The sequence below is a fragment of the Phascolarctos cinereus genome, unplaced genomic scaffold (assembly GCF_003287225.1).
Source record: "Phascolarctos cinereus isolate Bilbo 61053 unplaced genomic scaffold, phaCin_HiC Scaffold_5;HRSCAF=322, whole genome shotgun sequence".
NCBI lineage: Eukaryota > Metazoa > Chordata > Mammalia > Diprotodontia > Phascolarctidae > Phascolarctos > Phascolarctos cinereus.
Genome location: NW_027555958.1, coordinates 370306841 through 370319150, shown reverse-complemented (window position 1 = coordinate 370319150; position 12310 = coordinate 370306841). Strand labels below are relative to the sequence as shown.

The window sequence follows — 12310 nt, the reverse complement described above, 5'->3', positions numbered from 1 at the left end:
CTGGCCAAAAATAGACATGGGCTGTGTTCATTTAAGTCCAAAATGAAGCTTTTTGGGTCCCCATTCAGATTACCAAGTGCCATGATTAGCATCCCAAACTGCACATTCCCATCAAAGCCCTAGCTTGGAATGATGCCAGGGCCAAGATGGTCCATTCAAAGTGACATCCATCACACAGATGTAACCAGAGTTGACAATGGGGCCAGGGGATGGAGAGGCAGAACTCATTCTGCTCTCCAGATGTGTGCGTCTCTTCCATCCTGGTTTCCTGTGGTGTGTATCCTAGTGCTGAAAAACCATTCCTCGGTAAGGGGGTCTGAATGGGCAATCTGCCAGTGATAGTTTATTGTCCCACATGACTCTCTCCTTTCCCCACACACAAAGCAGAGATGGATAGAACACTGGACGTACAGCCAGGAGACCTGTGTTTCCATCCCACCTTTGACACTCACCGGCTGTATGACCCTGAAGTGACAAGTCACTTCCATGCTGTTAACCATGCCTTAGATTCTTCATCTGCAAAATGAAGGGATTTGATTCAATGGCTGCTAATATTTCTTGGTGTCTCTAAATCTAAGACCTTATGATTCTATTCAAGAGTCCCCCTCAAAGTACAATGATACAGATCCCAACTCATCTACTTTTAACCATCCTGTTCAGTTCTTGCCCATGTTCTCCCCAAAGTGTACAACAAGAAGTCCACTCAACATGCTGGATAGCAGTGGAGCAGTCTGGTTGTCCATCTGTCATCTCTTGTTCTTGATAAGTGACCAGCCCATCTACTTTTCAATAATAATGATAATTATCATTGTTATAGCAATTATTATCATTATACAATTTTTTATATCTAGTAACCCTTGTGCCCACTCTGATGAAATGAAATATGTAGCACCAACTAAACCATTCATTCAGGACACTTATTGAATTGTTATTGTGCTATTGACATATAATAAAAATTATTTAATAATTATTTCCCAGAAGAAAGTTTATCCCTCTCTTTGTAGAGAAACCTATGTGGATGCATTGGGACAGGAACAATTTCATTCCTAAGAAAGAAATAATATAAAATTAGGAACTTGGGGTGAAGATCAAGTTGTTGCATCTCTTCTTACGTTCTGTAGATTTTCAGAGTTGATATAAACTCAGTGGCCATGGTACAGAGCTATGATACAGCTCATGAGCTAGGTTTATTCTATATGCAAATGTGGGAGATATGATTATGGCAGTCTTCTGTACAAGGATTTTCAGTAGCTCCCAAAATGCTTTTTGACTTGAATGGTTCCCTACTTCGGGCCAAATTTTTTTTTGCCTTTATCAGACATCCCAATCTGTTACCATCCTACCTTTCTAGAAACTTCACATATTACTCTTCTGCATGGAATCTATCCTTCAGTCAAATTGGAAGCAACATGACATAGTGGAAATACCACTGGCTTTGTATTCTCAGGACCAGGGTTCAAATCCCAGCCATGCCAATGATTCCAGCCACGCCAAATATGTGTGACTTTGAGCAAGTAATATGTGTGGACCCTAGCTTCCTTGTCTGTAAAATGAGGGGATTGGCCTATCTGCTTAGTTCATCCCTAAGGCCCTTTCCAAATCAAAAGCCTATGACTTCTCATAGATACTCTTTCTGCCAAATACACCCTGTATTTTTCTGCCTTGATGCTATTCTTTTTTCCTGAAATGTCCTCCTCCTCTCCTTTACCTGTTGAATTTCCACTCAACATTTAAGGCCCCATTCAAACATAAGCTGCTCCAAGAAGCTTTCCCTGACCCCTTGGTCTTTAACAACCTTCCCTTTCTGACCTCACATTGCCTTCCTTTTGTAATTTTAATGTACTTTCTTATGTATCATTACCTATATATATAGGTGTATATATATATATATATATATATATATGTATACATACATATAGATAGATATAGATATAGATATAGAGATAGAGATAGAGATAGAGATAGAGATAGAGATAGAGATAGAGATAGAGATAGAGATAGAGATAGAGAGATAGATAGATATAGGGTCAGCTAGGTGGAGCAGTGTATCGAGCACTGGGCTTGGAATCAGGAAGATTCATCTTCATGAGTTCAAACCTGACCTCAGAAACTTTCTAGCTGTGTGACTCTGGGCAAGTCACTTTATCCTGTTTGCCTCAGTTCCTCAACTGTAAAATGAGCTGGAAAAGGAAATGGCAAACCACTCCAGTATCTTTGCCAACAAAACTCCACATGGGGTCACAAAGAGTCAGACATGGTTGAAATGATTCAACAACAACAACAACAACAACAAATTGAAGTATACTCCTTATCCCTTATATGTGTATTTGTACTCAATATGCAGAAGAAGACACAAGTTACACTTAAATTTCATCCAATGCAGTAGCACTAGCCAGCTGAGTTTGGGTCACTGGATCCAGTTTTCCTTCTCGAGCTCTTTTGTGATGGAAAATTTCACTCTAGGCATTTGGGTTGGCCCAGCAAACTGGCAGCAGGTGAGGGTGTCAGCAATCAGCCATTCTGCTCCCCTGACCTTAGCCTTAGACCCTGTAGCCCGAAAATTGGCTGTAGTCTGGTTTGTGTTCCCATGCCCTGCCTTTGGGCAGGAGAGAGAGAAGGCAGCTGTTTCAACGGATAGATCTTCCAAGATATGGCATGGTTTTGAATCCTCTCACCTTTCTAGCTGCCATACTCTGAATGTGTTCTAGCTTGTCAGTGTTCATCCTAAAATGTGGCACTCCAAATTGAACACAGAATTAGAGATGTGATCCCTGTTCTGGGCACTATAATCCCATTGTGATGTGGCCTAAGGTTATGAAGAATTTTTTGGTGGCTATGTCACATTATTAACTTTCATCAGGACCTTCTGCTTCCGGGAGCCAAGATGGCGGAGTGAAAAGGTAGTCGTTCTCACTCTCCCCTATTAACCTCTGAAAACCCAGAAAATATCACACCAGAAAAAAACCTGGAACAGCTGAACTGGAAGAAAGATGGGGAACAGCAGTGCAGCAGCCCAGCAAACAGGTCTCCCAGTGCCTCAACAAAAACAGGGGAAGCAGCACTGCAGGAGGCCCCAGGCAGATAAGCACCCTGCAGCATTCATCTGAAAAGAGCCAAAGAAAGCAACCTAAAGGCTTCCTAAAGCCCCAGCCTTGCTGATTCCAGCCTAGCACCGGGTAAGCTGTCAGAACCCCAGGAAGAGATCCTGAAGCCCAGGTGGTGGAGCCGGCAAACACCAACACCTGGACCTCCAGTGCCTCGTGAGGCAGGGGAAGGGAAACCAGCTCAGAAAACCACCAGGTGCCTGGCACTCTACACAAAGGAATCTCCCAGTGCATTAGCAGAAACAGGGAGACAACACAGGGGCCCCAGGCAGATAAACACCCTGCAGCACCTATCTAAAAGAAGCTGAAGAAAGCTAAAGGAAAGGAAAAGCAGGCAACCTAGAATTGCCTGAAAGTTCCAGCCTTGCTGATTCCAGCCAAACACGAGGTAAGCTGCCAGAAACTTACAGCCTCCAATTGCCAACATAAGAGGCCCCAGCACGCAAAGCCAGTGACCAAGACCTAGGCTCCCAACACAAGAAGCTTGGGTCAGTACCCTCTGTTCCCCAGCAGGAGAGCTCAATCTCTTTAAAGGCCAGGGAATAAAGAAACATGAGTAAAAAGAAATGTACCATAGATTCATATTATGAGAAGAGTGAAGATCAAGACAGAAATTCTGAAGAGGACAACATTGTCAACAAACCCACATCTGCAACAACAAAAGGGAATATGAACTGGTCTGAAGCCCAAAAAGCCTTCTTAGAAGAGCTCAAGAAGGATTTTAATAGTCAAATGAGAGAGGTAGAAGAGTCCTTCAAAAATACAATTGGCCAATTGGAAAAAAAATACACTGAAGAAAACAAGTCCCTAAAAAACACAATTGGCCAATTGAAGAAGGAAGGACAAAAACTAACAGAAGAGTACACTGAAGAAAACAAGTCCCTAAAAAACACAATTGGCCAGTTGAAGAAGGAAGTACAAAAACTAACAGAAGAAAACAATCTGTTAAAAACTAGAATTGGACAAATGGAAACTAATGTCTCTATGAGAGAGCAAGAATCAGTCAAACAGAAACAAAAAAATGAAAAAATAGATGAAAATGTAAAATACCTCATCAGTAAAACAACCGACCTGGAAAATCGACTCAGGAGAGACAATTTAAAAATTATTGGACTACCTGAAAATCATGATGAAAAAAAGAGCCTGGACAGTATCTTTCAGGAAATCATAAAGGAAAACTGCCCGAAGTCCTAGAACCAGAAGGGAAAATAACCATAGAAAGAATCCACGATCACCACCTGAAAGAGATCCCAAATTGACAATGCCAAGGAATATAATAGCAAAATTCCAAAATTACCAGATGAAAGAGAAGGTGCTGCAAGCAGCCAGAAAGAAACAATTTAAATATCATGGAACCACAGTCAGGATTACACAGGACCTTGCAGCTTCTACATTAAAAGACGCAGGGCATGGAACATGATATTCTAAGGCAAAGGAGCTTGGAATGCAGCCAAGGATCAATTACCCAGCAAAAATGAGCATCATTTTTCAAGGGAGGAGGTGGATATTCAAAAAGGAGACTTCCAAACTTTCCTGATAAAAAGACCAGAGCTCAACAAAAAATTTGATCTTCAAGTACAGGACTCAAGAAGGACTTAAAAAGGTAAATGGGACAGAAATACAATATGTTGTTAATAAGGGGGGGGGCTGTTTAAACCCCTACAAGGGAATATGAGACTTGCAACCCTTGAGAACTGTATTGTTATTACACCTTGTTAAAGGAGTATACATAAAGAGGGTGGATATTAGTTGACTTTGATGTAATGATAAAAAAAAATCTAATCAAGTGGGTTAAATGGATCCAAATAAGTGGATCAATCTGATCTTAGAAAATGTACTGAGAAAGGAGGAGGCAGACAAGGGTAAATTACATTACAGGAAAAGACACAAAATCCTATTACAGCAGAGGGAAAGAAGGGAGGGGGAGCATTGTTTGAACCTTACTCTCATCAGATTTGGCTCAAGAAGGGCATAATAAAGTTAGGTATAGAAATCTAACTTGCCCTATAGGCAGTAGGAGGGAAAAGGGGAAAGAAAAGGGAGGGGGAAAGAGGGGGGGAAAGAAGGGAGGAAGACAAAGAGTAAAGGGGAAGAAAAGGGAAAGGGATAATAAAAGGGGGAGGGACTGAAGGAGGCGTGGTCAAAAGCAAAACACTAGTGAAGGGGAAAAGGAAAAGAAAAGCATAAATGGGGGGAAGGATGGAGAAAAAGACACAGATAGTAATCATAACTGTGAATGTGAATGGGATGAACTCTCCCATAAAATGGAAACGGATTGCAGAATGGATTAAAAACCATAATCCTACAATATGTTATTTACAGGAAACACATTTGAAAAAGAGTGACATATACAAGGTAAAGGTAAAAGGCTGGAGCAGAATATATTATGCCTCACCTGAAGTAAAAAAAGCAAGAGTAGCAATCCTGATTTCAGACAAAGCAAAAGCAAAAATAGATCTAATCAAAAGAGATAAGGAAGGAAACTACATCCTGCTAAAAGGTACCATAGACAATGAAGTAATATCATTACTAAACATATATGTACCAAATGGTATAGCATCCAAATTCTTACAGGAGAAGTTCAGGGAGTTACAGGAAGAAATAAAAAGCAAAACTATACTAGTGGGGGACCTGAACCTCCCCTTCTCTGCACTAGATAAATCTAACCACAAAATAAACAAGAAAGAAGTTAAGGAAGTGAATAGAACATTAGAAAGGTTAGGTATGATAGACCTCTGGAGAAAACTGATTGGGGATAAGAAGAAATATACTTTTTTTCTCGGCACTACATGGCACATACACAAAAATTGACCATGTACTAGGACATAAAAACCTCACAATCCAATGTAGAAAGGCAGAAATATTAAATGCATCCTTTTCAGATCATGATGCAATAAAAATTATATGTAATAAAGGGCCATGGAAAGATGGACTAAAAATTAATTGGAAACTAAATAATCTAATCCTAAAAAATGATTGGGTCAAACAACAAATCATAGAAACAATCCATAATTTCATTCAAGAGAATGACAATAATGAGACAGCGTGCCAAAACTTATGGGATGCAGCGAAAGCAGTTCTTAGGCGAAGTTTTATATCTCTAAATGCTTACATAAATAAAGCAGAAAAAGAGGAGATTAATGAATTGGGCATACAACTAAAAAAACTAGAAAAAGAACAACTTAAAAATCCTCAACTAAACATTAAATTAGAAATATTGAAAACCAAAGGAAAAATTAAGAAAATTGAAATTAAGAAAACTATTGAACTAATAAATAAAACTAAGAGCTGGTTTTATGGAAAAAAACCAATAAAATAGATAAACCTTTGGTTAATTTAATTAAAAAAAAAGAAGGAAGAAAACCAAATTACTAGTATCAAGAATGAAAAGGGTAAAGATACCACCAAGGAAGAGGAAATTAAAACAATAATTAGGAATCATTTTGCCCAACTACATGCCAACAAATTTGACAATCTTAGTGAAATGAATACATATTTGTAAAAATAGAAATTGCCCAGATTAACCAAAGAGGTTAAACATGCAAGACACAGTAGTCAATGACTATAGTAATCTATTATTTGATAAACCCAAAGACCCTAGCTTCTGGGATAAGAGCCCACTCTTTTAAAAAAACTGCTGAGAAAACTGGAAAAGAGTATAGCAGAAACTAGGCATAGACCCAAATCTCACACCATATATGAAAATAAAGTCAAAATGGGTTCATGACTTAGATATAAAGGCTGATACCATAAGTAAACTGGGAGAACAAGGAATAGTTTCCCTATCAGATCTATGGAGAACAGAAGAATTCATGACCAAACAGGAGATAGAGAACATTATGAAAAGCAAAGTGATAATTTTATTACATAAATTGAAAAGTTTTTGCACAAAGCCAATGCAACTAAGATTAGAAGGAAGGTAGAAAACTGGGAAAGAATTTTTATAACCAGTCTCTCTGATAAAGGCCTCATGTCTAAAATATATAGAGAATTAAGACAAATTTATAAGAATCCAATCCATTCCCCAACTGATAAATGGTCAAAGGATATGAACAGACAGTTCTCAGATGAAGAAATTAAAGCCATCCATAGTCATATGAAAAAATGCTCTAAATCGATATTGATTAGAGAAATGCAAATCAAAACAACTCTGAGGTACCATATCACACCTATCAGATTGGCCAACATGACAAAACAGGAAAATGATAAATGTTGGAGAAGATGTGGGAAAATTGGAATACTGATACATTGTTGGTGGAGTTGTGAAATGATCCAACCATTTTGGAGAACAATTTGGAACTATGCCCAAAGGGCTACAAAAATGTGCATACCCTTTGATCCAGCAGTAGCATTTCTAGGGCTATATCCCAAAGAGATCATACAAATGGGAAAAGGACCCACATGTACAAAAATATTCACAGCAGCTCTTTTTGTGGTGGCAAAGAATTGGAACTTGAGAGGATGCCTGTCAATTGGGGAATGGCTGAGCAAGTTGTGGTATATGAATGTAATTGGAATACTATTGTGCTATAAGAAATGATGAACAGGCTGACTTCAGGAAAACATGGAAAGACTTATATGGTATGATGCTGATTGAAGTAAGCAGAACCAAGGGGACTTTGTACACAATAACAGCCACGTTATGCAACGACTAAGATTGTTAAACTGAACCCTTCTCGGCATTACAAGGATCTAAGACATGTCCAGAGGCCTCGTGATGGAACATGCTGTCCACATCCAAAGAAAGAACTATGGAAGTTGAATCACTATCACTTATTTTTACCTTCTGCTGAGTTTTGTTTCATCTTTCTGATGGTTCCTCCTATTGGTTTTAAATTTTACTTACAGCTTCACTAATGTGAAAATATGTTTCATAGGAATGTAAATGTAAAGCCTATATCAGATTGTGCACTGTCTTGGGGGGGTGGGGGGGAGGAAGGGGGAGAAAAATTTTCAATTCAAAAGAATATGGAAGTGATTGTTGATAAATCAACATAAATTAATAAAATTTAAAAAAAACTTTCACCAGGTGTTAAGCCCATTGAAGACCCTCAAGTCTTTTCACATAATCCATTTTCTGGTATAAATGCTTCCAATCCCAGACTTTGGAAGCTGATTTTTTTTAACCCAAATGTAGGACTTTACATTTAAAAATCTATTGAGATCTCTCCCTTTTTTTTTGGCTAGGCAATGGGGTGAAGTGACTTGCCCTGGGTCACACAGCTAGTAAGTGTTATGTGTCTGAGGCCAGATTTGAACTCAGGTCCTCCTGAATCCAGGGCCAGTGCTCTATCTACTGCTCCATCTAGCTGCCCCAAGATCTCGTGGGAATCTGATTCTATCAGGGAATGGATAAGCAGAAAATGTGCCAGGGAATCTAAGCAGGGCAAAAGCACCTCCCTATACAAAGAAGAAAAGGATGACACACAGGGATAGTGAACAGGATGGAAGGAGGGGAAGGTTGGGGCAGGTGAAGAGTCTCACAGAGAATGACAGGTCAGGTAAGAGATATCTAGGGCAAAGGAGACAGAGGCACCAAGAGGAGAAAGATGGAAAGAATACTAGATTTGGCATTGGAAAACCTGGGTTCAAAGCCCAGCTCTGTTATTTGTGTGACTTGGGGTCAGCCCCTTAAGTTTCTGGGCCTTGCAGTCCTAATCTTAGGAAGTCCAGATGATCTCCAAGGTCCAAGTCTTTTTATTTGGATAGAGGAGGAAATAATGGCAAAAAAAAGAAGCCAAAGAACAGATGCATATGCACCAAATTTTGATAAAGAAAGGAGAGAAGGGAAGTGAGGAGTGGAAGATGAACAGTTGCTGCCCGCCTTCTCTGGTCCCAGGACCTCCCTTGTGTCCTGTACCTCACATCATCACACTGACTAAAAGAAATTTAATGCTATTTCCTCTTTTTTTTTTCAAAGAAAATGAATTATGACTCACCACCTACATTTTAAAATTGTTCTTAGTTGCCTTCAGTTTCATTCCACCTCCCTAGCTTGTCAAGGTAAACATAATCGACTCCTCCCAATACCTACACATACACTGTCACCAAAAAAAAAAAAAAATTCTTGGTTGCAACAGATCTGTGTCTAAGCAACACTGCATTCTACTTACCAAACGCTACCCATCTCATCTGATCCTGAGTGGTGGATACTTTCACCTGGTCAGAATGGCCACAGGAATAAAATTCCAGTGATGAAGGGATTGGAGGGAGATAGGACAGAGAGGCAGCTAGGTGATACAGTGGATAGACTACTGGGCTTGGAGTTAGGAAGACCTGAGTTCAAATCCTACCTTAAACATTAACTAGCTGTGTCATCCTGGGCAAGTCATATAACAGCTGTTTGCCTCAGTTTCCTCATTTGTAAAATGGGGATGAGATAATAATTATAACAGTGCCTTGCACATAGTGCTATATATATGTTAGCTATTAATATCATCATCATTATTATTTATTATAGTTAGCTTCAAGCTAAAAGGTGCTAAAGCACTCCAAAAGACTCATCTTCATTCATAAGTTGCCCCCTTCCTACCTTTCCAGTCTTCTTATACTTTATTCCCTTCCATGTGCTGTTGATTCAGGTATTAGCTTTCCTGGAACATGACAAAGCATTTCCCATCTCCACACCGTTGCACTGGTTCCCCCCATCCCTGGAATGCTCTATCCACTCACCTTCACCTCTTGGTTTCTTTGCCTTCCTCAGCTCAAAACCCATCTTCTGCAAGAGTTCATTTGTGATTCCTCCAGCTACTAATGCCTTCCCTGTCAGATTGCTGTCCATCTACTCTGTTTATATCTTGTATGTACAAAGTTATTTACATATTATCTCCCCCATTAGAATGCCAGCTCCTTGAAGGAAGGGATTGGTTTTTTTTTCTTTCCCTTTTCTTTGTATCTATCCCCAGTGCTAAGCACCATGTCACATAGTAGGCACTTAGCAAATGCTTATTGACTAATTCCTCCTTAAATCAACTCTCCATTCATATTGAGCTTGAAGTCTACTAAACCCTTAGACCTTTGGGGTGTGAGGGATCAGTGACCCATGCTACAGGAGAGAATATAAAGGTTGCTAAAGCTGATGTTTAAGGGCTGCTTCCTTCTGAGAGACTCGCTGTGGCCTCTTCCTCTGTCTGCTCTCTCAGGAAGGCTCCTCTGTCTCAGACAGAATACCCCTGCCACCCCCCTACCCCCCGACTCTGGCCAGTGCGAATAGTCAAAATTTTGGGTCAGGCATCACGTTGACCAAATAAGCACAGAGGCAAAGAATGTCATTGCTATGTAGGATATCTCTTTAGATAACAAAAATAAGCAGAGTCTTCCCAAACCCACAGGAAGAGCCAAGCCAGAATGTTCATGTGACTGAAATGAACAGGTATTCATAGACCAATGGTATTCCATTTCACAGGAGTAACTATTGTATAAAAAAGAAAAATAACCACCAAAATCCCTTTGTAAGCCGTTCTATGTGAAATATATACTCCTGACTCCCCAACAATAGTATAAATGCTTTGTTTTATTCTCTAGTTGTAAGGATGGGTTTCATAGAGCCAGTCAAGTTCTTAATTAATCTCCATTTAGGAATAAAAGAATTCCTGTGAGATGAAATTGTGCATTGAGGTCCGAGATACTCTCTATGGACAGGAAACCATTCTATCAAATCTTTTCCTTTTCTCTGTTTGAAGATTCCTTCTCTCAGCTGGGTCATAGATTTAGAACTGGAAGGTAGCTTAGCAACCACTGAATCTAATCCCTCCTTATTTTACAGATTAGGAAACTGAGGCATAGAAAAGTTAAATAACTTGCCCAGGGTTACATAGTTAATAAATGTATGAGGCAGGATTTGAACCTATATCTTTCTGAAGTCCAGGGCTCTATCCACTATTCCATGTTGCCTCTATGTAGCCTAAGTTCCCATTGTTCTCCAATACACACCTGCTGCTCCAGTCAGGTCAGTGTCCTCATTAGGCATGCCTTGCTCTTTTTTACCTCTATGCTTTTATGTCAGGATATGGGTGCGGTCACATTTGATATTGATGCTAAGGGGACTGTGCAGTTTCTTCAAAGGAAAAAGGCTCCAGATGAGAACAACAGTTGGGATCCAGTCTTCCGGTGGGTTAAACAAAGAAGACATTGAGAATATGGTTAAGAATGCAGAGAAGTTATGCCAAGGAAAACAAGAAAAAGAAAGAACACGTAGAAGCTATAGACATGGTAGAACTGAAACACTGACACTGAAACAAAATGAAAGAATTCCAAGACCCCCTTCCAGCAGATAAGAGCAAGAAACTAAAGGAAGAAATCTCTATCCATTCCTCCCTGATTTCCTTCTTAGACAGCCTCAAATACTGTTTGTACCACATAACTGAGTATTGAATTACATGGTAGGTGGGTGATAAGCATTTATATAATACTTACTGTGTTCCAGGCACTATGCTAAGCACTGAGAAGTAAAGATACAAGCAAGAAAGAAGTCGGTCTCTGCTCTTGAGGAGTTTACCATTACTTCTAATGGGGCCAATCAAAATTTTTGTTTAGAATCTATCTCGTTCAATTTTGTTCTGTGTGGTTAATTTTATCTCCCAAACTATAAGACTGTAAGCTCCCAAAAAGTGGGGATCTTTCTTGTACTTTTCCCCTCCAGTGCCTAGCACTGTGCTGGATACAAGCAGGTTACTTTATAAATACCTGATGATTGACTTGTATGCTAAATGAGTTAGAATTTAAATGGCTCACGTTTGCATCAAAACATGACCATGGGCCTCATTAGCTCTAGCTAATTTTTTTAAAGCTAGTACTCACATAGCACTTTAAGGTTTGCAAAGTGCTTTACAGATATTATCTCAGTTGACCCTCACAACAACCCGGGGAGGTCAGTGCTATTTTTATCCCCATTTTACAGATGAAGAAACTTGCACAAACAAAGGCTAAGTGGACCACATAAGCTAGTAAGATTCAGGTCTTCCTGAGTTCAGGTTTATTCATTCATTCATTTTTTCATTCATCAAACATCTATTAAAAATTGACCATGGACAAAGTATTTTGCTGATGTTCTTCAACAACACAGATGCATATGATGCAAGAATGAAGTATATATAAGGACTATAAAAGTGCTATGAAATCAGATAAAGGAGAAATCCCTACTGCTCCAATCCTAGGGCAAACTAGCCTTTGGGAGGTTATGCTGTTTGATGGATGTGGAGAAAGGG

The 12310-nt window shown here is 39.5% G+C and overlaps 1 protein-coding gene across 1 annotated transcript in view; it reads right to left on the bottom strand.

Annotated features, from left to right (window-relative positions):
* KCNH1 (potassium voltage-gated channel subfamily H member 1) overlaps nt 1–12310 on the bottom strand; it is a 502700-nt gene that overhangs the window by 46488 nt on the left and 443902 nt on the right. The gene's annotated exons all lie outside the window — the stretch shown is intronic.